The sequence below is a fragment of the Schistocerca cancellata genome, chromosome 9, assembly GCF_023864275.1.
Source record: "Schistocerca cancellata isolate TAMUIC-IGC-003103 chromosome 9, iqSchCanc2.1, whole genome shotgun sequence".
Taxonomy (NCBI): Eukaryota; Metazoa; Arthropoda; class Insecta; order Orthoptera; family Acrididae; genus Schistocerca; species Schistocerca cancellata.
This window is the reverse complement of record NC_064634.1, coordinates 328,730,007-328,754,993: the sequence shown is the minus strand read 5'-3', so window position 1 is coordinate 328,754,993 and position 24,987 is coordinate 328,730,007. Positions and strand designations below refer to the sequence as shown.

General features: G+C 43.4%; 1 long non-coding RNA gene across 1 annotated transcript in view; it reads left to right on the top strand.

Annotated features, from left to right (window-relative positions):
* The first annotated feature begins 482 nt into the window (after positions 1 to 482).
* LOC126101066 (uncharacterized) overlaps positions 483 to 24,987 on the top strand; it is a 100,862-nt gene continuing 76,357 nt past the window's right edge. The window contains exon 1 of the long non-coding RNA XR_007522251.1: positions 483 to 556. This is a non-coding gene — a long non-coding RNA (uncharacterized LOC126101066). The remainder of the gene's footprint in view (positions 557 to 24,987) is intronic.

Genomic DNA, 24,987 nt, shown 5'->3' with positions numbered 1-24,987 from the left:
GTTCCAGAACTGTCACAAAGTTTCTTAACCTGCACGCACCCATACCTGTGTATGTTTCTGGACGTACAATTTCTGGTGCTGCTAAATGTGTGTTATCATAACTACGTTAGCTTGGATCATTTCTCATTATCTCTCTCCTTATCGACTATAAGTCGGTTCGATCCTACTTTCAGGATTGGATAACGGTACTGATGTGGACTGATTCTAGCGATCAAAGGCGGGTGAGAGTAGCAACGCAGAATTTATTTCGAGCGACGAGTTATGCAGAAGAATTTATAGACACAGGAATCATGGTAAAAATTTCATGTATTATTAATGCACTCCATTACACAGGTTACGAGGTGCGACAATAAAGTAATGAGACTGATTTTCTTTGCAAGATGCGGCAATCCTGCAGGCGTGTGTAGGCAAAAATATCTTTGACCTTGGTCTATAAGCTGCTTCTAGTCCAAGCGGCACATCGATGCAACTACTCAGTCGTGAGTTGTGTTGTGATAAGTTAACACGTGTTTGTGTTTCTCGTCAAGGAAATGAAACCGCATAATATTGCGCAATGGTATGTCATTACTTTTCGCATTAAATTGGGTGAAAACTCTACGACAACTTACGGTAAGCTGCAGAAGGCTTTTGGAGAGGAGATTATGTCAAGAGGTCAAGTTTTTTGTTGGCATAAAATGTTTACTGAAGGCAGAACGAATGTTTGAAGACCGCTGTGGACGACCATCAACCTCACGGACGGATGTCAACTTGACCAGGGTGCGTGAACTCGTACGATCTGATCGAAGATTTTCCGTGAAAATGATTGAAGAAGAATTGAACACCAATCGAGAAACGGTTCGTCTTATAATAACTGAAGATTTGCATCACGTTAATGCGCCATCCCATGCTGCTCTGTCAGTGCAGCAATTTTTTAACCTCAAAAGGAATTTCAGTACTACCACAGCCACCTTATTCACCAGATATCGCTCCGTGCGACTTTTTCTGTTTCCAAGAGTCAAAACGGCGGTCAAGAGACACCATTTTCAAATAACACAAGATGTCCTAAAAGCTGTGACGAGGGTCTTGGAGGACATTACCGAAGATGAGCTCCAGAAATGTTACCGCAAATGGCAGAAGCGCTGGAAAAAGTGTGTGCAATCGGAAGGGAACTACTTTGTAGGAGACAACACTAAACTTGACTAAAACTGAAAGCAACATTTTTTTTTTACACCAGTCTCATTACTTTATTGTCGCGCCTCGTATAATTGTACAAACGTACAAAAATGCGATGAAAGTGATTGCGTCAGGATTTTGCTACGCAAGGAGCGTGTACCTTCATACTACAATAGGGGTTGCTCCATTAGCAATGATCTAGGTGCCGTACGGAACCGACGTCGCAAGCGGAGCCTCATCCATCACGGAGGCTGCCACCCGAGACTGACAGTGTTAGGAGACCCGTCGTGGTAGCCGCCTCCATGATGGATGAGGCTCCGCTTCCGACGTCGGTTCCAAGCGAGGTGACACAGTGGTTAGCGCACTGGACTCGCATTCGGAAAGACGACGGTTCAAATCCCCGACCGACCATCCTGACTCAGATTTTTCGAGATTTCCCGAATTTCTTGAGGCAAATGATAGCGTGGTTCCGTCGACAGGCTACGGTCCATTTTCTTCACCATCCTTGTGACATTCCGAGCTTGTGTTTTGTTGCTAATGACTTCGATGGCGACGGGGCGTCAGACGCTAGTGTTCCTTCGCTCAGGCGCCGAGCCCACGCGACATGTAGGTCAGTGTCTCCGCTGCAACCTATATGTACGTTGTATTGTAGTACGAAAGTAAACTCTCCGTGCGTAGATGAGCACTCACGCAGTTGTTCGTTTGTTTCTTTCCACTCCCACCAAATTCCTGTGCGTTTTTAGGATTCCGTACATTAATCGCTACAAAATGAACACTTACAGAATACTTTGATTTTCACCTGTCTGTCTGCCTGTCTGTCCGACTGTTAAAAACCCTTTTTCTGAGGATGGGTAGACATGATTTATCAAGTGGAAATTTATGTCAGATATTAAGGTTAGTGATCCATTGGCAGTGTAATAAAACGTAAACTTTGAAATCTATACAATCAAAAGATATGACCATTTATGTCACATATTTTGATACTCGCAAGCTCATTCATCAAAACCTATTGGGTACTTCCCGTTGACCTTGAATAGTGAATTTTGATAAGAAACAAGTTTAACATCACAAGTGAAGGAAGAAATCCATGATTATTAATTTGCAATAATATCGCCCGAAAACAATTGTTAAATGGATTCACGTAATGCGTATACATGTTTGGGTCGGCTACTTGTGACAAATGAAAATTAATGCCGCACCAGGACCAGAATTCGGATTTCCCGCCTCGTCATGAGCAATCATCTTAACCACTTCAGCTCTCCGAGCTCGCCGCCATCAACGCGACGGTTCAAAGCTCCATCCGTCACGTAGCCGCAATACAAATGCTCGCACTTTTGTGTAACTATACGTTGGAAGACTATTGTTATTATGTAAGTCTGCAGGATTTCATGCTCGTTGTCATTAAAGTTAAAATCTTCTGTGTTATTTTGCCGCGTCATATTTCCTCTAAAATAATCTTCGTTTCGACCTCTCTGCTGGGATATTATTCAGGATGTTCCAGTGTCCACTATTGATAGAACACTGTCAAAAACCACTGACAATTTCTCTTATAAAGTGGAGTTTTCTCGCCTTTGCGCTGGAGAAGTGGGAGTACTGGTTAAAATTCTTGTGGCTACCATTGGCGGGCCATCGTGATAGGCTAATATTCCCGCGCTGATGCAGAAGAAGGGGCATTATTGGCTAAACTCTTGTGGATACTATTGGTGGACCATCATCATTGGGTAGACCGGAACATCCTGTAGAAGGTCCCAGCAGAGGGGTCGAAACGTCGATTATATGAGAGGCAATATGACGCGGCCTAATAACCCACAATATTTCAACTTTATTATTGTTATTATCGCCACTTTACTCCCGCCAGGCGTGACCGTATCATGTCTGAACGACTTGGATTGTAATAAATGCAGTTACTGCATCAACACATACATTTTCGCCATTAACGATACTTTTTTTTGTCTTTCATCTCTCTGTCCGACCGTCTGATATGGCTCCATTTCTCAGGATCAAGTAAACGTATCAAGTCGAAAGTTATGTCTATGTCTATGAAAGTTATGTCTATGGTTCAAATGGCTCTGAGCACTATGGGACTTAACTTCTGAGGTCATCAGTCCCCTAGAACTTAGAACTACTTAAACGTAACTAACCTAAGGACATTACACACATCCATGCTCGAGGCAGGATCCGAAGCTGCGACCGTAGCGGTCGTTCGGTTCCAGACTGAAGTGCCTAGAACCGCTCGGCCACACCGGCCGGCACTGTGTTCTGAAATGTATTAAGAATTTATTCGGTTTTTAACAGGATTTCTATGATTATAAATTCGTCTGCATACTCAGCTGATTCAAATAGATTGTGTATTGCCAGGCCCACGCATCTTGTACTTTTAGAATAGGTCCACAATCGCAGTATTGCTAACCAAAACTGCAAGTAGTATCGCACTTATGCCTTTTGATCCTGAATACTTCTGTTTCCGGCTAATGTGAGCGAATATTCTTTCAGAAGAACTGTTGAATAACATTAATCTGGTGACCGTATTTTATTTGATTACTCAGGAAAATCACACAGGCAAAGTGGGTGTCATGTGTAATTAATTGTTATAGGGAGGTGACAGGTTCACTAGGACTATGCATAACAAAGGACTGTGGTGCTCAAATTAGCTTTCAATTGACTAGAGGATTTTTTTTTACCAAAATCGCTCTTTTCCTGTCATATTCTGTTTGTAGACCTGGGAAAATAAAAGGATGTGTCAGTTTTCTTCCGTTCAGCGTCAGTAAGACACATAATTTTTTGCGGTTAACCGAGAAACTAAATGCTTACCGGTATCTCAGACATGGATTGTGTTTGCTTGAGAGAGTAGGAAATGAGGAATACACAACAAGAGGGAAAAGTGGGAACTATCTCAGACTGAGAAAAGATTGTTAAAAACAAAGTAATATAAAGAATTATTGTTTCATGCATCTCTTCCTACATTACGCTACGTCAAATGGTTGTTCTAAGAGTGCAAAATTTGTGTAACTCATTCAAATAAAGGATTGGAAGACTCTGAACAGAAATAAAAAACTAATTCTATAATGTTATCGCTTTACCGGCAGCAGAATCCTGCCAGGCTAATCGGCAGGAGAAAATGGTGTGAGTAGATTTCGTCATCATCAGGAAGGTAGTACAGGGATTGAATTACTGTGAACAGTTCAACGATAAGATGTGTTACTCGCGGCAGTTCGCCGATTCCTTTAAGAGTTCGAACCTGGTGTGCATCTGTACTGAAGAGCTCCTTGACCGTCTCGCCTTAATTATTCCCCATTATTTTCAATCAATGCCGTCTCACCGCCAATGTCTGTACTTCTTTTGTGTCTTAATTCATAATGGCTGCTGGATCAAAATTGTGTTTATTCTTTCCCACATGTAATCATGTATGAGAATAATGGAAAAAGGGCAGTACATTAGTAGTTGTGGAAAAGTCGAAAATTTGGGTCTGACGGGAGGAGTCCTATGGCAGTCGGTGCAGTTGCAATTCCCTCTGTGTACGGATGGCTTAGTGGTCGGTACACCTGCCTAGTAAGCTGGAGACCCGGGTTCGAATTCCGATCCGGCACAAATTTTGAACTTTCACCATTGATTTCAATCAATGACTGTTCGCAACCAGTGTCTGTAATTTCTCTGTACCTCTGTTGTCATCAGAATAGACAGCAAAACAACAGCTGGTATACATACTGACGTACGCAGCTCGTGGTCTTGCGAAAGTGTTCTTGCTTCCTGCGTACGGGGTCCCGGGTTCGATTCCCGGCGTGGTCAGGGATTTTCCCGGCCTCGAAATGACTGGGTGTTGTTGTGTCGTCTTCATCATCATTATTCATCCCCATTACGGTCGGAGGGAGGCAATGCCAAACCACCTCCTCTAAGACCTTACCTAGTAGGCGGTGCGGGTCTCCCGCATCGTCCTCTACGCTACTCTGAGTATGGGACTTCATCATCATACATACTGACGTCACAACCAAAGGATGAAGACATACGGACATCGAACGGGTAATTCTGTATTCGAAGGTAGATGGTTCAAATGGCTCTGAGCACTATGGGACTTAACTTCTGAGGTCATCAGTCCCCTAGAACTTAGAACTACTTAAACCTAACTAACCTAAGGACATCACACACATCCATGCCCGAGGCAGGATTCGAACCTGTGACCGAAGCGGTCGCGCGGTTCCAGACTGTAGCGCCTAGAACCGTGCTTCTGTGATGTTTGGAAAGTGGGAGACGAGGTACTGCCGGAAGTAAAGCTGTGAGGACGGGGCGTGAGTCGTGCTTCGGTTGCTCAGCTGGTAGAGCACTTGCCCGCGAAAGGCAAAGGTCCCGAGTTCGAGTCTCGGTCCGGTACACAGTTTTAATCTGGCAGGAAGTTTCAAATATTTCACTATCTTGCGTGATTGAACTTATATGTTTCCTTAATTACGATGGTGTAAGTCACGGTTTTATATGCACACTGGGAAGTTGGCTCTTCACGCCATGTAATGTACACACTGGCATATTCTGCCCACTTAAAAGATAATGTAACCAACTTGTATAAAAAAAAAAAAAAGAAGAAGAGTTCCACTACCAGTTCCCATGACATATCACAGATCACATGGTGCAATCTGGGATGTCTTTATGATGCTCTTTGATGATCATTTCACTTACGTTTATGTCAGTGGCTGTTTAGACACAGTGTAGCGAAGTTTAAATCTGTGATTTTGTCATCTGTTACATTCCTCGGCACTATCAAGCGAATAAGTCATAATCATTACCAGTAAATTAGCTTATTACACAAATGTTATCGCATTTACTTTTCATAAAATTGGTTTATATAATTGAATATACATATTTTGATCATGACTTGTGTTCTGTTCAAGTCAAATGATATACTCTTATTGTGCTTTAATCTGTTTCAGTTGTAACGTCCTGCCGTATTTCTGATACTTGTGCTTTTAATGTGCTTCAATCTGTTTCAGTTGTAGCACTTGTAAGACCATGAGGTGTGTTGTATTCAAGTCAAATGATCTAAGTAAGAGAACAAATCCTGCAACCCACACATTAATTGGACTGTTTGCCCTGCGATTTTTCTGATACTTGTACTTTTATTGTGCTTGAATCCGTTTCAGTTGTAACACTTGTAAATGGTTTAAGGCCGAGGTCTATATTGTAGAATAAAACCTGCTGTCCAGTCAAATGGGGGTATATCTTTCAAAAAGTTTTATGTGGTTGTGGCTCGACACAAAAGTAACATGATTAACTTATCATCCAGCCATAAATGTCCTAAGCCTAGTCCGCTTGAAATTGGTAAGTTTGTCACTGAAACAGCAGGAATCTCTTTAGACCATACAGTGTGACACTTACTGAAATATGTGAAATAAAATCGTCATAACTTCAGAACGGTTTGCATTAGGACGTTCAAACTGCACGGGAGGCCGCAGGGGATGATGGAATTGGTATGCGCTGCATGGTTTAGTTCAGCGACGAAGCCCACTTTCATTTGGGCGGGTTCGTCGATTGCATCCTCAATGGAGTGCAGTATACAGTCACGGAATAATCGGTGCGATATTCCTTGATGGCACGGTGACTACCGAACGGTACGTAAAGGTCTAGGAAGATGATTTCACCCGTATTACCCAAAGTGACCATGATTTCGACGAGATGTTGTTCATACAAGACGGAGCTCGACTCCATCGAAGCACGAGAGTGTTTGATGTCCTGAAGAAGTACTTTAGGGATAGCATTCTGACTCTGGGGTACCCAGAGGCCAGTGGCATGGCCTCGATTGGCCGCCATATTCTCCGGATCTGAATACATGCGACACCTTTTTGTGGGGCTGCATTAAAGACAAGGTGTACAGCAATAATCCCTAAACGATTGCTAGCTGAAAACATCCATTGAGGAGGTCATCGACAGCATCGATGTTCTGACAGTTCGGCGGGTCATGCAGAATTTCGCTATTCGTCTGCGCCACATCATCACCAATGATAGCGTGTCATAAACTAAATCCGAATATCTGATGTGAGGTAGTGTTTATAGAGTTGAATAAAGTGTGTGCACGCAGTAGTTTGTAACGACACTACTGGCCATTAAAATTGCTACGCCACGAAGATGACGTGCTACAGACGTGAAATTTAACCGACAGGAAGAAGGTGCTGTGATATGCAAATGATTAGCTTTTCAGAGCATTCACACAAGGTTGGCGCCGGTGGCGACATGTACAACGTGCTGACATGAGGAAAGTTTCCAACCGAATTCTCATAGACAAACAGCAGTTGACCGGCGTCGCCTGGTGAAACGTTGTTGTGATGCCTCGTGTAAGGAGGAGAAATGCGTACCATCACGTTTCCGACTTTCATAAAAGTCGAATTGTAGCCTATCGCGATTGCGGTTTATCGTATCGCGACATTGCTGCTCGCGTTGGTCGAGATCCAATGACTGTTAGCAGAATATGGAATCGGTGGATTCAGGATGGTAATACGGAACGCCGTGCTGGATCGCAACGGCCTCGTATCACTAGCAGTCGAGATGACAGGCATCTTATCCACATGGCTGTAACGGATCGTGCAGTCACGTCTCGATCCCTGAGTCAACAGATGGGGACGTTTACAAGACAACAACCATCTACACGAACAGTTCGGCGATTTTTACAGCAGCATGGACTATCAGCTCGGAGACCATGGCTGCGGTTACCCTTGATGCTGCATCACATTCAGGAGCGCCTGCGATAGTGTACTCGACGACGAACCTGGGTGCACGAATGGCAAAACGTCATTTTTTCGGATGAATCTAGGTTCTGTTTACAGCATCATGATGGTCGCATCCGTCTTTGGCAACATCACGGTGAACGCACATTGGAAGCATGTATTCGTCATCGCCATACTGGCCTATCACCCGGCGTGATGGTATGGGGTGCCATTCGTTACACGTCTCTGTCACCTCTTGTTCGAATCAACGGCACTTTGAAGAGTGGAAGTTACATTTCAGATGTGTTACGACCCGTGGCTCTGTCCTTCATTCGATCCCTGCGAAACTCTACATTTCAGCAAGATAATGCACGACCGCATGTTGAAGGTCCTGTACGGGCCTTTCTGGATACAGAAAATGTTCGACTGCTGCGCTGGCCAGCACATTTTCCAGATCTCTTACCAACCAGATCTCTCTGGTCAATGGTGGCCGAGCAACTGGCTCGTCACAATACGCCAGTCATTACTCTTGATGAACTGTGGTATCGTGTTGAAGCTGCATGGGCAGCTGTACCTGTACACGCCATCCAAGCTTCAGGCGTATCAAGGCCGTTATTACAGCCAGAAGTGGTTGTTCTGGGTACTGATATCTCAGGATCTATGCACCCAAATTGCGTGAAAATGTAATCACATTTCAGTTCTAGTATAATATGTTTGTCCAATGAATACCCATTTATCATATATATTTCTTCTTGGTGTTGTTGTTGTGGTCTTCAGTCCTGAGACTGGTTTGATGCAGCTCTCCATGCTACTCTATCCTGTGCAAGCTTCTTCATCTCCCAGTACCTACTGCAACCTACATCCTTCTGAATCTGCTTAGTGTATTGATCTCTTGGTCTCCCTCTACGATTTTTACCCTCCACGCTGCCCTCCAATGCTAAATTTGTGATCCCTCGATGCCTCAGAACATGTTCTACCAACCGATCCCTTCTTCTAGTCAAGTTGTGCCACAAACTTCTCTTCTCCCCAATCCTATTCAATACCTCCTCATTAGTTACGTGATCTACCCACCTTATCTTCAGAATTCTTCTGTAGCACCACATTTCGAAAGCTTCTATTCTCTTCTTGTCCAAACTAGTTATCGTCCATGTCTCACTTCCATACATGGCTACACTCCATACAAATACTTTCAGAAACGACTTCCTGACACCTAAATCTATGTTCGATGTTAACAAATTTCTCTTCTTGGTGTAGCAATTTTAATTATCAGTAGTGTAATTTACATTTTTTTTAAATATAGTTACGTAATTCTCACCGTATATCATTGGGATTCTAGTATCGCAGGTAGCTGCTATCCCTTACGCGAAATGAAGGGCTAACGAATTGTGCAATCGAATTGCAGAAACCTTTGGATGTGTCTTATGGTTCACGCACTTGGATGGGAACAGTAGCGAAGTGAAAAGTGTCGCTTGGAGGATTGGGCTTTCGTACTGTGGGAGTTTTCGAACTGCGTTTCGAGAGTCCTCCTGATCATATTAGCCGGGTGCTTATTAGTTCACACGGGCGTGTATTTTGAAATGGTTCAAAGGGCTCTGAGCACTATGGGACTTAACATCTTAAGTCATCAGTCCCCTAGACTTAGAACTACTTAAACCTAACTAACCTAAGGACATTACACACATCCATTCCCGAGGCAGGATTCGAACCTACGACCATAGCGGTCGCGCGGTTCGAAACTGAAGCGCCTAGAACCGCTTGGCCACACTGGGCGGCAGTGTATTTTCAGTTTTTGAGAATAAATGGGGTAGCTGTTTTCCACTGACAGTGTTTAATGGTGTTCGCCAGGTGAAAATTGATTTGCTGAAACACATTCCGTCGTTCATCGCTGTATCAGGCTATAGAGCTCCTGGTCGTGTATGATGGACTGCCAAGAACGTGCGCTACTGGCTGCTGTGCAGAGCTCGTACGCGCCGTGGGGCCGCGCCGCAGCGATGACGTTGCACATCCAGCCGCTCCCGCCGTAAAAAAGCTGCTGACGTAATCAGCCGCGTCTTCGGCCGGCAGGATATCCCTCCCGTGGTACAGCCACAACAAGTAGACCGGGGGGCGCCCGTCAACCCACTGCCGTTGACTGCGGGTCCATCTGTCTGCTCCACTCCCTGAACAGCCAATTCAAATAGAGAGTTCTGATACAGACCCCTCCTATGCTGGCGCAGGACGAAAAGTAACTCCTACTGCCGCAAGTCACTCAGGATTTTGTAGAGGCACGTAAACCGACGAGCTATGACGTTGCCTTTCGTGTAATAATCGTCAATCACAGTGACCAAACATTACAAAAACCTCTGGGGGAGGGAAATACAAATGTAGAAAATAAATCTGAGTTGTCTGAGGATTCCGAACCGATGTTACAACGTAAGAAGAAACGACGTATACCATAGCCCATCCTGCGGCAGAGAAGTTCGCTTCTACAACAAGAGAGAAACTCTCACAGTTTCAAAGAAAAAACAGAGCAGTGTATGAACAAAGAAGACAGTGGCGAAATAAAAATTACAAAACAACCTTGGAGCACAATCAGTGACATTTGCTCCGGCGCTGCAACAGTGGCACTAGGGAGCAGTCTCAAAAACTGTGATCCCAGCAAAACTGGCGACGGGTCAAACTAAAAGTCAGCGGCGAACCATGTCATGGACTGGCAAGTGACACTGAAAGCATCTCCGTCTACATCCATACTCCGCAAGCCACCTGGCGGTGTGTGGCGGAGGGTACCTCTATCGGTTCTCCCTTCTATTACAGTCTCGTAATGTTCGTGGAAAGAAAGATTGTAGGTATACCTCTGTGTGGGCTCTGATTTTATCCTCATGGTCTCTTATCGAGATATACGTGGGAGAGACCAATATACTGCTTAAAGGTATGTTCTCTAAACTTCAACAAAAGCCCGTACCGAGCTACTGAGCGTCTCTCTTGCAGACTCTTCCACTGGAGTTTATCTATCATCTCCGTAACGCTTTCGCGATTACTAAATGATCCTGCAACGAAGCTCGTTGCTCTCTCCGTTCGATCTTCCTTATCTCTTCTATCGACCCTATTTGGAACGGATCCCACACTGGTGAGCAATATTCAAGCAGTGGGCGAACAAGCGTACTGTAACCTGCTTCCTTTGTTTTCGGATCGCATTTTCTTAGGATTCTTCCAATGAATCTCAGTCTGGCATTCGCTTTACCGATGATCAACTGTATATTATCATTCCATTTTAAATCACTCCTAATGCCTACTCCCAGATAATTTATGCAATTAACTGCTTCCAGTTGCTGACCTGCTCTATTGTAGCTAAATGATAAGGGATCTATCTTTCTATGTATTCGCAGCACATTGAGATTCAATTGCCATTTCCTGCACCATGCGTCAATTCGCTGCAGATCCTCCTGCATTTCAGTACAATTTTCCATTGTTACAACCTCTCATATACTTCAGAATCATCCATAAAAAGCCTCAGTGAATTTCCGACGTTATCCACAAGGTCATTTATGTATACTGTGAATAGCAACGGTCCTACGACACTCCCCTGTGGCACACATGAAATTACTCTTACTTCGGAAGACTTCTCTCCACTGAGGATGACATGCTGCGTTCTGTTATCTAGGAACTCTTCAATCCAATCACAAAATTGGTCTGATAGTCCATATGATCTTACTTTGTTCATTAAACGACTGTGGGGAACTGTATCGAACGCCTTGCGGAAGTCAAGAAACACGGCATCTACCTGGGAACCCGTGTCTATGGCCCTCTGAGTCTCGTGAACGAATAGCGCGAGCTGGGTTTCACACGACCCTCTTTTTCGAAACCCATGCTGATTCCTACAGAGTAGATTTCTAGTCTCCAGAAAGCGAAGGAGGAGATGTAGCCTTGGCAGATAATTCAGATCAGATTCGAGTTCTGTCTGACTCAATCCGATGTGCAAATGTCAACTCAGTATCCACTCCACTCTCTGGTGATTACTGTAATATATCTCTGATAAATGGATATCAGCATGGTTACAGACGTCTGTTAAATCATTCACTGTCTGCAGTACAGGAGTAGACGTATACTGTAATAACGTTAAACATCAATAGAACACAATCTTCAGTGAAAGCAGTGCTTTAAAGGGATTCCTATATGAATCAGTCACAGACATGTCGACATTACAAGAAGTCAATCTTAAATTTCTGCGCATTCCCAGGTATCCAGAGATCTTAAATGTGGCAACCGAAAGCTCATGTGGGACATCTTTTACAGTTAAAGAAGGCATACCTGTAGAAAGTGTAAAATATTTGCAGTGTGGGTGAGAGATTGGTTGTAAGATTTTTAAAGTGACTTTTATTAATATATACGCTCGATCAGGGAATACTTATAAACAGGAAACGCCTAGGATTTCAAACATGAGATTTAATACCTGCTGAAAGCTGAACCTGAACATCTGATAATCGGTGGTGATTGGAAATGTGTACTTAGTACTAAGGGCCAAGCATCCAATTTCAATTTTCCGCGCGAACTCTCTGATCTAATTAAAAGTCTGCAATTGAAGAATGTTTGGGAAATATTTTATCCAATCACTGTCAAGTTTACCTCTCTTTCAAAAATGTCAGCCAGCAGTCAGGACAGAATATACGTATCATAAAACTTAGAGAGGAGTGCAAGTTCTGCGAAAGGAATTCCGGTTAGTTTTGCAGATCAATACCCAGTGAAATGTGTTATACTGAGCAACCAGAAAACGTAATGGCGGTGTGGTCATTGAAAGTTGAATGTAAGCATCCTCCATGATAAGATGTTGTGAATATCGAGTGGTGGAATCTGCGTAAAAAAATACGCTCTACAGCGGTGCACTACGGGAAAGAGAGGGCAACATTACAAAAAAATACTGTAGAGATTTGTTATAGGTGTCTCAGCGAGTTCTACAATCAACATCAGGTGTCTAATAAGCGCTACATGAAAATCAAAAAGATCAAAGCGAAGCTCACAGATTTAAAAGGAAAACAGCTCTAAGGTCTCAAAATAGGTCTAAAAAGAGCAACACTTGAAGAAGAGAAGGTCTTGTTATACTACTTACTACAGCTCGCTCGGAACTAGAGGAAAGCCTTCATCGACAAAATGAGATTGGGAAACAATGTTCTACTAGAGAAGCAATAATAACATAATCAGTGGTCTGCATCACTTCTTTTCGAACTGTATAGGGAAAGTACTTCTGATAAAGACTCAGCTGGCGAAATGCTTGATAGGATCAATACAAGGGTATCACCCGAAGAAAACACAGATCTCGTGACAGGCTTCAAAAGTGAATGTAAGTTCGAAACAATAGTTGAGTCGTCAGTAAAGAAAATACCTGGTCCAGACGGATTACCTGTTGAACTTTATGGAAAACTTTGACATGCTATGGACCACAGATTAACAGATATTGCTCACGAAATGCTCAATGCCGAGCTGATTCCCAAAGAATTCAAAGAAAGGCAAACAATCCTCATTAAAAAGTGGAATGAGACTAAAGATATCAACAAAATACATCCAATCTGCCTGTTGAACACGGAGTACGAACTGGTAGCCCGTGCGATCAAATCACGTGTCACGACGGTACTGAAGTGCATAGTAAGTCGAGACCAAACCCGCCAACCAGGTAGCAGTATCATCGCAACCGTAAGTAAATACAGGAATATTATCACCATTTCTTCTACGATCAGTTTAAAAGGAGTTGTATTTATTGATTTCGCAAAAGCATTTGACCGTGTTTGCCTGTTCAAAACAATGCATAAATTGGCTTTTCGCATAGATTCTGGCAACTGGTATGGGCCTCGATTGGCCGCCATATTCTCCGGAGAGAGACTGAAGCGAAAGTAGTTGTTAATGGTCAGTGTATACAACAAATCGATATTAAAAGAGATGTTCCACAAGGTACCCCACTATCGATGTTGCTATTTGTGGTAGCATCAGACCCTTTGGTAAGAAGGTTAAAAATTATTTGGAAGGTACTACTGTAATGGGTTCCAAAAAAAGTTTCAAACGCCTATGCTAACGATTTAGGTGTCAGAAGCCAAGAAGATCTGATAGCATTGCAAACTGCAATGGACCAATAGTTTAAAACCTCAGGGGTAATGGTCAACGAGATCAAAAGTTGTTTGTTAAACTTACGAGGTTTCGTGACAAGCAACAGTTCTTTATGTATCGTGAACGGAGAATGCAATTATGCGTGTCAAAGGCACAGATTTCGACTCGGATCGAGTGTTTGGGGTTAAACAAAGGAGTCATCGGCCTAGGTGTGATAGATATTCAGGAAAAACGATACCTGTGTACGTAAGGTGACCCTCTGACGCACCGTCAAAGCTGCGTTACTAAAACTGACAGAACCTAAGAGCCTCGGCCGTCTGACTAATGTTGCACCAACTAACACCGAATTGAAACATGTGAGGCAATTCTACATCGAACTTAGTTACGTCTGAATCACGCGAAGAAACAAGTCACATACAAACAATCGTTCGATCGTGGACGGGACGATGCGGAATATGAAAGGATTGAGAATCTAACAGAAATACCCAAAGAAAAACAGGAAGATTTTCTGAAAAATCGCTTCACAATCTTGTCAAGCGATATGAAGGAATCCTGGTACAGAGTGGTAAACAACGTTATCAGCACCAATGATAAACTTCATTCAGTGACATTATGCAACGCAAACTTCTGTTAAAAATGCCTTCTCGTAGAAAGACAAATCCATACGCTTAGGGTGCAGAAGCGCTCGCGTTCAAATGCCGGATGAGCCCACGCGTTTTGTGGAAACTACTAGCGCCTCGGTGGCTGCCGCCTTCATTTGCTGCTCTTCAGGTCAGCGTAAAAATCTGGAAGGAGATACAAAGAAAAATAGCTTAAATTAGGACTGCTATTAAATATATAGGCATTTCCGAATTGTTAATTCCCGATCAAGTAGCATACCCAGACATGAAAACCAACGCTACTGTGTTGCCTTCCGGAAATTAGGCCAACTACTAGGGTGAATCAAATGAAAACCTTACATATTTTTTAAAATATTTATGTGCAGAAGTGGTACAAAGCTGTATCACTTTTCAACACAATCTCCCCCATGCTCAATGCAAGTCCTCCAGCGCTTACAAAGTGCATAAATTCCTTTCGAAAGCAATTCTTTTGGTAGTCCGCGCAACCACTCATGCACCGTGTGGCGTACCTCTTCATCAGAACGGAGCTTCTTTCCTCCCATTGCGTCTATGAGTGGTCCAAACATATGGAAATCACTTGGGGCAAGGTCTGGTGAGTATAGTGGATGAGGAATACACTCAAAATGCCGGTCTGTGATTGTTGCAATTGTTGTACGGGCAGTGTGGAGCCTTGCATTGTCATGTTGCAAAAGGACACCTGCTGACAGCAATCCACGTCCCTTTGGTTTGATTTCAGGCCGCAGATGATTTTTTAGGAGATCTGTGTACGATGCACTGGTGACAGTGGTTCATCTAGGCATGTAATACTCCAAAATGGCGCCTTTTTCGTCCCAAAAGAGAGTCAGCATAATCTTCCCTGCTGATGGTTCTGTTCGAAACTTCTTTGGTTTTGGTGATGAGGAATGGCGCCATTCCTTGATCGCTCTCTTCGTTTCCGGTTGGTGGAAGTGAAACCAGGTTTCGTCCCCAGTAACGATTCTTGCAAGGAAGCCATCACCTCATCGTTCAAAGCACCGAAGAAGTTCTTCACAAGCATCAACACGTCGTTCTCTCATTTTAGGAGTCAGCTGCTGTGGCAGCCATCTTGCATACACTTTGTGAAACTGGAGCACGTCATGCACAATGTGGTGTGCTGACCCATGACTAATCTTCAAACATGCTGTAATGTCATTCAGTGTCACTCGGCGGTTTTCCTTCACTATCGCTTCAACTGTGCAATGTTCTGTGGAGTCACAACTCGTTGTGCCTGACCTGGACGAGGAGCATCTTCCACTGAAGTCACACCATTTGCGAACTGCCGGCCGGAGTGGCCATGCGGTTCTAGGCGCTACAGTCTGGAACCGAGCGACCGCTACGGTAACAGGTTCGAATCCTGCCTCGGGCATGGATGTGTGTGATGTCCTTAGGTTAGTTAGGTTTAATTAGTTCTAAGTTCTAGACGACTGATGACCTCCGAAGTTAAGTCGCATAGTGCTCAGAGCCATTTGAACCATTTGCGAACTTCCTACTCCATTTGTAGACTTGCTGTTGTGACAAACATGCATGACCTTACTGAACCTCCATTCGTCGATGAATTTCAATAGGTTTCACATCTTGACTACGCAAAAACCGAATAACAGAACGCTGTTCTTCCCTGGTGCAATTCGCAAGTGGAGCGGCCATCTTTATACTGATACTGCGACGGTATGTGTGCATCTGCACTATGCTGCCACCTACAGGTCATTCTGGACGCTGTTTGTAGCACGCTTACCAACTTACAGGATAACGGCGCGAAATTCCGATTTGTTATTACAAATTTAGGGTTTTCATTTGACTCACCCTCGTATATTACTAACAAGAAAGGAGATGACAGTTTGAAAGAATTCCAAAGTTATGTCGAAAAGGGAGATTGTTGAGCCCATTCATTAAAAGAGCATAAAGCACATTTTGAGAATATGCTAAACATTCTTTTCCAAAAGACAGGTGCAGTATAAGGCATATGTGGCGCCACATTTTTTTGCGTAGAAACAGTATAGAGGTGGGGAATTGCAGCTGAGGGCGAAGGGTAGGGACTTGTAGGCCCCGAGGCCGCCACGGTTGCCGTGAAGGTCTCAGCAGAACCTTGTATCTTGAAAGACATCATATTTACGCCAAAAAATCTGCACTTGATAATGGCCTAAGGCCGAAATTGCAATAATAGAAACAAAATGTTTAACAGTCACTGGCGTAAGCATGATGCCTTTAAAGAAATTTCACATGACTGTGAATCCCAGTTATGAAAAGTTAATTAAGAACCTTGTATGTCACCCCTCACACGAACTATCAATGGATAATGAAACTAAGATCGCTTAAAATGTAAGCGTGGAAATAGCACCCATAAATAAATCAAAACCCAACTTAACTCCTCAATAACTGATACATATATAAATTAGGAAGAAGTAACTTTTAGTTTCTACTCTTGTGGTTTGATTTCATTTAGTTTACCATTTTTACACTCCTGGAAATTGAAATAAGAACACCGTGAATTCTTTGTCCCAGGAAGGGGAAACTTTATTGACACATTCCTGGGGTCAGATACATCACATGATCACACTGACAGAACCACAGGCACATAGACACACGCAACAGAGCATGCACAATGTCGGCACTAGTACAGTGTATATCCACCTTTCGCAGCAATGCACGCTGCTATTCTCCCATGGAGACGATCGTAGAGATGCTGGATGTAGTCCTGTGGAACGGCTTGCCATGTCATTTCCACCTGGCGCCTCAGTTGGACCAGCGTTCGTGCTGGACGTGCAGACCGCGTGAGACGACGCTTCATCCAGTCCCAAACATACTCAATGGGGGACAGATCCGGAGATCTTGCTGGCCAGGGTAGTTGACTTACACCTTCTAGAGCACGTTGGGTGGCACGGGATACATGCGGACGTGCATTGTCCTGTTGGAACAGCAAGTTCCCTTGCCGGTCTAGGAATGGTAGAACGATGGGTTCGATGACGGTTTGGATGTACCGTGCACTATTCAGTGTCCCCTCGACGATCACCAGTGGTGTACGGCCAGTGTAGGAGATCGCTCCCCACACCATGATGCCGGGTGTTGGCCCTGTGTGCCTCGGTCGTATGCAGTCCTGATTGTGGCGCTCACCTGCACGGCGCCAAACACGCATACGACCATCATTGGCACCAAGGCAGAAGCGACTCTCATCGCTGAAGACGACACGTCTCCATTCGTCCCTCCATTCACGCCTGTCGCGACACCACTGGAGGCGGGCTGCACGATGTTGGGGCGTGAGCGGAAGACGGCCTAACGGAGTGCGGGACCGTAGCCCAGCTTCATGGAGACGGTTGCGAATGGTCCTCGCCGATACCCCAGGAGCAACAGTGTCCCTAATTTGCTGGGAAGTGGCGGTGCGGTCCCCTACGGCACTGCGTAGGATCCTACGGTCTTGGCGTGCATCCGTGCGTCGCTGCGGTCCGGTCCCAGGTCGACGGGCACGTGCACCTTCCGCCGACCACTGGCGACAACATCGATGTACTGTGGAGACCTCACGCCCCACGTGTTGAGCAATTCGGCGGTACGTCCACCCGACCTCCCGCATGCCCACTATATGCCCTCGCTCAAAGTCCGTCAACTGCACATACGGTTCACGTCCACGCTGTTGCGGCATGCTACCAGTGTTAAAGACTGCGATGGAGCTCCGTATGCCACGGCAAACTGGCTGACACTGACGGCGGCGGTGCACAAATGCTGCGCAGCTAGCGCCATTCGACGGCCAACACCGCGGTCCCTGGTGTGTCCGCTGTGCCGTGCGTGTGATCATTGCTTGTACAGCCCTTTCGCAGTGTCCGGAGCAAGTATGGTGGGTCTGACACACCGGTGTCAATGTGTTCTTTTTTCCATTTCCAGGAGTGTATATCAAGAGAAGAGACAATTTTTTTTCTATAAATTAAAGAAGTTAATTTGATTTACTTTTATTTTATAATATTTATGCCACAAGAAGAGTAATTGTTTTTCGACTAATTGAAGAATACAAGTATGAAGCAAAAATGCCTTCTCAAGAATTTATTAAATTTCAACACACGAATCTTCGGAAAATGGCTAAAGAAGAAACACAATTATATGTTAATAGAGAGGCAACGATTCTTATTTGTGCATCAGAAATTACATAGTCAGAAAGGCGATGATGCCGGTCCGAGAAGGTGTAATCTCCCCACGGAAATTTACCCTCTACCCCGCAATAATTAATAATGGTCAATCAAATCATCCACATTTATTTACGTTTGAAAAGTATCTGAGCAGATTTTCTAGTAATATATGCGCCGACAGCTCGTCGACGCCAAGGTATTTTTCTAGTACGTTTATTCTTTGGAACAACAGAGGTACAGAGATGTATGCTCCATGGTCATTATAGAGAGAGAGAGAAAGGAACAGCTTCGGAAAGTATCGGTTGGAAGATTTTCGGATTGCTAAAGGAGATTTATTTACTCTTCTTCGCGCTAAAGCGAGACAGGAACGTTTGTGCCGCTAGCGTGGTAGATAAAGAGAAAGAAGGACTTTATAACGATATGTTTACGTAATGTGTATACATAAACATACAGTTATAAATGTCCCTGTTCGTAGTCTCTAATTATAACAATATGTTACTTTTGTGCTGTAACATATAGCTATAATCAGCGGTGGAAACATATTTGCGAACGCCGACCGTGTGCGGCTATTTCTTGTTGGATCGTCCGATCAGTCGGAAGTTGCATTGCATAGGAGAGTAAATGCCTATTCAAAATATAATTATTTTGGATAGCTCAACATGAATTTCCTAAGGGACCGTAGTTTATCATGCATTTACCAGTAGAATATGGCGCGGAGAAAATATTTCACCGCATGCAACTTCCGTCCGAACTCGACAAAAGAATTCGTGACTGTGAACTCTCTATTTGGCAGAAACATATAGAAAATTAAATAATTTCATGAAGAAGTGCGACATAGATTCTATAGTAAATGAATAGTCCATACACCAGTTCCATTTAACTCTGAATTTATGACAAGTAATAGACAAACTTACACTGCAATGACGGATTTAACATGGATGCCGTTTTGACTGGCACTTCTCTTAATGAAAACAATTCCTTTGACGTTTTCACATACACGTCGCACAATAAATCCACTGCTAGACACTTTTATTATTACACATTTACTTTACACTAGAACAATATTAATTTTAACAATAATAATACGGTGGCAAGACATGCGCGTCCGACACAAGTTACAGGAGACAAGAGAAGAATGAGTAACTGTTCATCGAGAATATCTCGTACCTCAAAAAAAAATGTGTAAAAGTGTTCTTTTTCTGTCCGTTTTTCGCGCCGCGGTTTTCAAAGTCAATAACTCACTGCATCTCTGACGGCGCTTCGACAATAAACAAGTTACGTCACAGGTCGTTCACCTTTTACATTCTTGCAACATTATTTGCTAACTGTAGCTGTTGCCGAGCGACTGCTCGATTAGTGAATGATTTAAAATGATAAGACAATCACATAATGTTACAACTTGTAAAAGTAAATTGCATGAGACTTAAAATCCACGGAAACGGAACATGTACGGAAATGGATTCAATATACAATTTTCCTCAGAAATAAGGTTTGTGACCATTTTATTCTAGAGTGAATGACGAATGCGTTCTCTGTCTGAATCATTGATGATTGTCTGGGCCCTGTACTTAATTGGGAAGTTTCACCTGTGACGAAGAGAGCCTGCAATCTCTGAGTTTTATTGAAATCGTCCAAAAAGGCTTCGTCCACATCTGAAATTTTAAATCTGTCGTAACTGAACGAAGTGTTCAAACGATCGATTTTCCCAACTGAATGCAGCGCTTAATAATAATAACGTATGTAAAGATCATTTCTAGCAAGCCAGCCGCTGAATATTAAGACGAAGGACTCCACCAGAGATTCTACTAGGCTGATTTCATGTAACTTATATTTGAACTGTACACAGATAAAGGACAGAGAGAGAGAGAGAGAGAGAGAGAGAGAGAAAGAGAGAGCGAATGGAATTCTAGAAGTTACTCAGAATCCTCCCATTAGTATAATTTTTTTTGTCTGTCTTTGCATGGATAAGCCTGATAAGAAAACCTAAGCCCTTGACTTTATTGTACAGAAATGTGTGTGAGGGTGAGAGAGCGATAAAGGCGACAGATTCACTTCTGTACAGACAAAACATTACTGACCAAGTTAGCGGCTAGCTGCATTAATACACACACATACTTTCATCAATTATAGTAAGAGAATTCATTAGAAAGGCACACACTGGTGAAAGCAAACAGGGATATGACGGAGGGGGAGGGGGGAGGAGGTCAAACTTTTTTTTAAAAAAGAGATATGGTTCATGATTAAGGTGCAGTAGTTCTCGCGTTCAAATCCCGGACGAACCTACGAGTTTTGTGGAAACTACTCGCACGTTGGTGGCTATCTCCTGGATTTGCTTCTCTCCAAGTCTGCGGAAAAATCTGGCACCTATATACATGTCGTTAAGGCGATCGCTCGATACAGGCACGGGATTCGGGTTCGAGTCCCAGGCCCTGTGCGAATATTCAACTGTCACAAGTAGCTGACGCTAATATGTATTCACAATACGTGAATCCGTTTCATGACTGTCACAGCTGCAAATCGTCAATGGTAGTTCTGTTCCTTCGAATATGCACGCATGTGATAAATTTATTTTTGTAATTTTCTATCCGACTGTCTCTCTGTCCCTCCGTGCATTAAGACTCTTTTTCTCTCAGGAACGGGCGAACGGATCACGTTTAAAGTTATGTCGGATACTAATGTCTATATGGACTCCTGGCGGTGTACAAAAATTAAGCTTATCAGTCAATGCAGTCTTTAGATACTGCCATTTACGTCACATATTTTAATAGTAGCAAAGTCAATCATTGAAACCTGTAGGGTATTTCTTGTTGATCTAGAAACATGGAATTTGGAAGAGGCAACATTTCACAGTACAAGTAAGGGGAAAAAAATCAGAAAGTTGGCGCTTTATATCACACGGAAAAGTTTTTGATTTGTCGTTTGTTATCCGACTTGAAACTTGAAATTAAAACATTCTCGAAAATCTTTGAATTCCCTCGAACGATGTGTTGCCAGTTTCAGTGTCGCAACAGGGAAAAATTCGTCGGGATTCTCGAGTCCCGGGACGGAGAAACTGTCTATATGTGCGGAACCTCGCACGTACTAGCCCCTGGCCATTTACCATTATAACTTGTATTTTGAAATGTATTAGGAATATATTCGGTTTTTACTAGGATTCCTACGTTAAAATCTTCTGCATAGCCAGCCGATCGAAACAGATCGTGAGTTGCCAGGACCTCCTATCTTTATTTTTGGAATAGGTCCACAGTCGCAATATTGCTGTCCAAAATTGCACGTATGATCGTACCTACGCCCTTTGATCGAGTGTGTTTTTGTTTCGGGTTAATGTGCACGGATACTCTTTTACAAGAACCGTTGAATGACGTTAATCTGGCGTCCGTATTTTATTTTTACTCAAGAAACCACACAGGCCAGGCGTAAGTAATTGATATCAGATGGAGACAGGCAAAGGGGTGCGCTACCACGACACTACCCCCAACAGGACTACACTTGGGAAAGGACTGTGGTGCTCAAACTTTCGGCTAAGAGGAGGAATCTTTTTATTAAAATTTCTCCCTTCCTGTCCTATTCTGTTTGCAGAGCTAGGTAAAGAAAAGGAAGTATTAGTTTGCTTTTCTTCTGTGTCACTAAAGACACAAACATGTTTGTAGTTAACCGAGTAACTATATGATTATCTCAAGCATGGTTGCTTAAGATAATAGCAAATGGGATATTACAAGAAAATAAGAAAGTGCAAATTATCTCAAATTGAAAAAAGTCGTTAAAAATATGTCAGTAGAAAGTGGTACCACCGGTTCCCGTCAAATCACCGTAGTTAAGCTCTGTCGGGACTTGGATGGGTGACCATCCGGTCTGCCGAGCGCTGTTGGCAAGCGGGGTGCACTCAGCTCTTGTGAGGCAAACTGAGGAGCTACTTGATTGAGAGTTAGCGGCTACCGGCTCGTAAACTGACATACGGCCGGGAGAGCGGTGTGCTGACCACATACCCCTCCACATACGCATCCAGTGACACCGGTGGTCTGAGGATGACACGGCGGTGGGTCGATACCGTTGAGCCTTCATGGCTTGTTCGGGAGGAGTTTAGTTTTTTAGAAAGAATTATAGTTTGGTTTATCTGCTGTCAGATTACTTTCCTAAACAGAAGCATAAAAAGGGGTGAGTAGCGCAGGGACGGAGCACGGGTTAATTCTGTATTTGAAGACAGACGAAAATCTAATAATAAGCGGTGAATGTAAAGCTGCGAGGAAACCTTGGGTAATGCAAGAATTACTTCAGTGAATCGAAGAACTAAGGAAATGTAAAAATGTTAAGGAAAAGACAGGCAACCAAAAATATATGTCACTTTGGAAAGTGCAGAGAGGACAAGACGAAATTTTTACAGGAAAAATGCGAAGAAATCGGAAAAGAAACGGTCCTCGGAAGGATTGATTCAGCATATAGGAAAGACAAAAAAAGCTTCGGAGAAATTAAAGGCAAAGGGGACAACATTAAAAGTGTAAGAGGAATTCCATTGTTAAACTCGCAGGAGACAACAAATCTGACGTAACGGAACATGTGGGAATCGATGTGGAAGACACAGACACTGAAGAGTTGAACAGAGCTTTGGAGCCGGCCGGTGTGGAACCGCGCGACCGCTACGGTCGCAGGTTCGAATCCTGCCTCGGGCATGGATGTGTGTGATGTCCTTAGGTTAGTTAGGTTTAAGTAGTTCTAAGTTCTAGGGGACTGATGACCTCAAGTCCCTTAGTGCTCAGAGTCATTTGAACCATTTTCAAAGACTTTGGAAGACTTGCGATCAAGTAACATGGAAAGCATAGATAACACTTCTCCAGGATCTCTGAAATCACTGTAGAAAGTGGCCACCAAACGACTTTTCAGTTTGGTTTGTAGAATCTATGAGTCTGGAGGCTTACCATCAGACTTTTGGAAAAATATCATTTCCAAAGACAACAAGGGTGGATAAGTGTGGGAACTATCGCACAATCGGCTTAACGTCCCATGCATCCAAGTTGCTGACAATACTCATATACAGAGGAATGGAAAATAAAATTATGATGTGTTAGATGATGATCTACTTGGCTTTATGGAAGGTAAAGGCACCAGAAGGGCAATCCTGACACTGGGCTTTATAATGGGTACAACACTTCAGAAAAATCAGACTGCGGCAAAACCGGAAAAAAGATAATTTTAGTATTTAGGACGTGGTGCGACAGAAAAAAACTGAATACGCTGATAAGGTCATATATAAGGAGGCTTTCTGCAGAGTCATCTAGGAGAGAAACACGTGGAAAATATTGGTAAGAAGAAGTGACAGAATGATAAGACGATTAAAATCAGCCATGACTACCGCAGTGCCACTGGTGCAGCATCAGTAATAGATTTTTAGTCTAGTTGCTGGCATGACAGCGCGCGTAAACAGACCACCTTTGTGTTCATGGGGCAGTTTCTTCTTGGGTAAGTTATCGTCGTTAGTCAGTTTTCCGGTTTAGTGTTACTTCTCGCTTCGTTGCTTCAAATTTTTACTAAAAAATTTTAGCTGTTTCTTTATTCTTATTAGCGCCCAGTCATTTTCCAAAGGTGGATAAGTCTAGCCCTTACATGGGTGTATTTTGCACTCGTGAGTTTTTTCTACTCCTAGAAGATGCCTATTTACCTAAGTTAGGTACCCCTTGTATGTTTTAGTAGCTTTCTTTTTCCCTACTGTCATTACCTTTCTTCGTGTTGCTCCTAGGCGATGTAATGAAGCACTGCCAATGGCTAGCTGGCTGTTTCTTTGGGATTCTTAATCACGTTTGATGCCTAGATTACCAGTAGGTAGAATTTTATCGGTGATGTAATGAAGCACTCAGAGTGGTGATCTGGCTGTGATCTCCCAGTTCCTTGTGAATCTTAATTACGTTCGACGCCTCGGTTACGATTAGCAAGAATTTCTACTGATAAGTTCAGTTATGGTACAATATTTTATGAGTTGAAATTTATACACCCCACACCCACGCGAAACACAAATGTGGCCCTGTGCTCCATAGTCCAGTCGGTATATGTCTTCCTCTTGTCATTTTTAAATTACTCATTTACTATTGGCCTTCATAGCAATTTGCACTTACACCAGTTTGTAATTTCGCCAGATTGTTTGATGATGCCTAGAACAGGCGAAACGAGTCACATGTGGAGAATAAATAAACCTATCTTGTGCAACCAAGACGTTTCTTCCTAAAAATCTTTTGCCTTTGCTGCACCAGTTGCACGCAGTAGTCAGGGAGTGGAGATCCTAGCACTTCTTCTTACCAATATTTTCAATGTGTCTCTCTCCTCGCCGGTTCTGCGGAAAGTCTC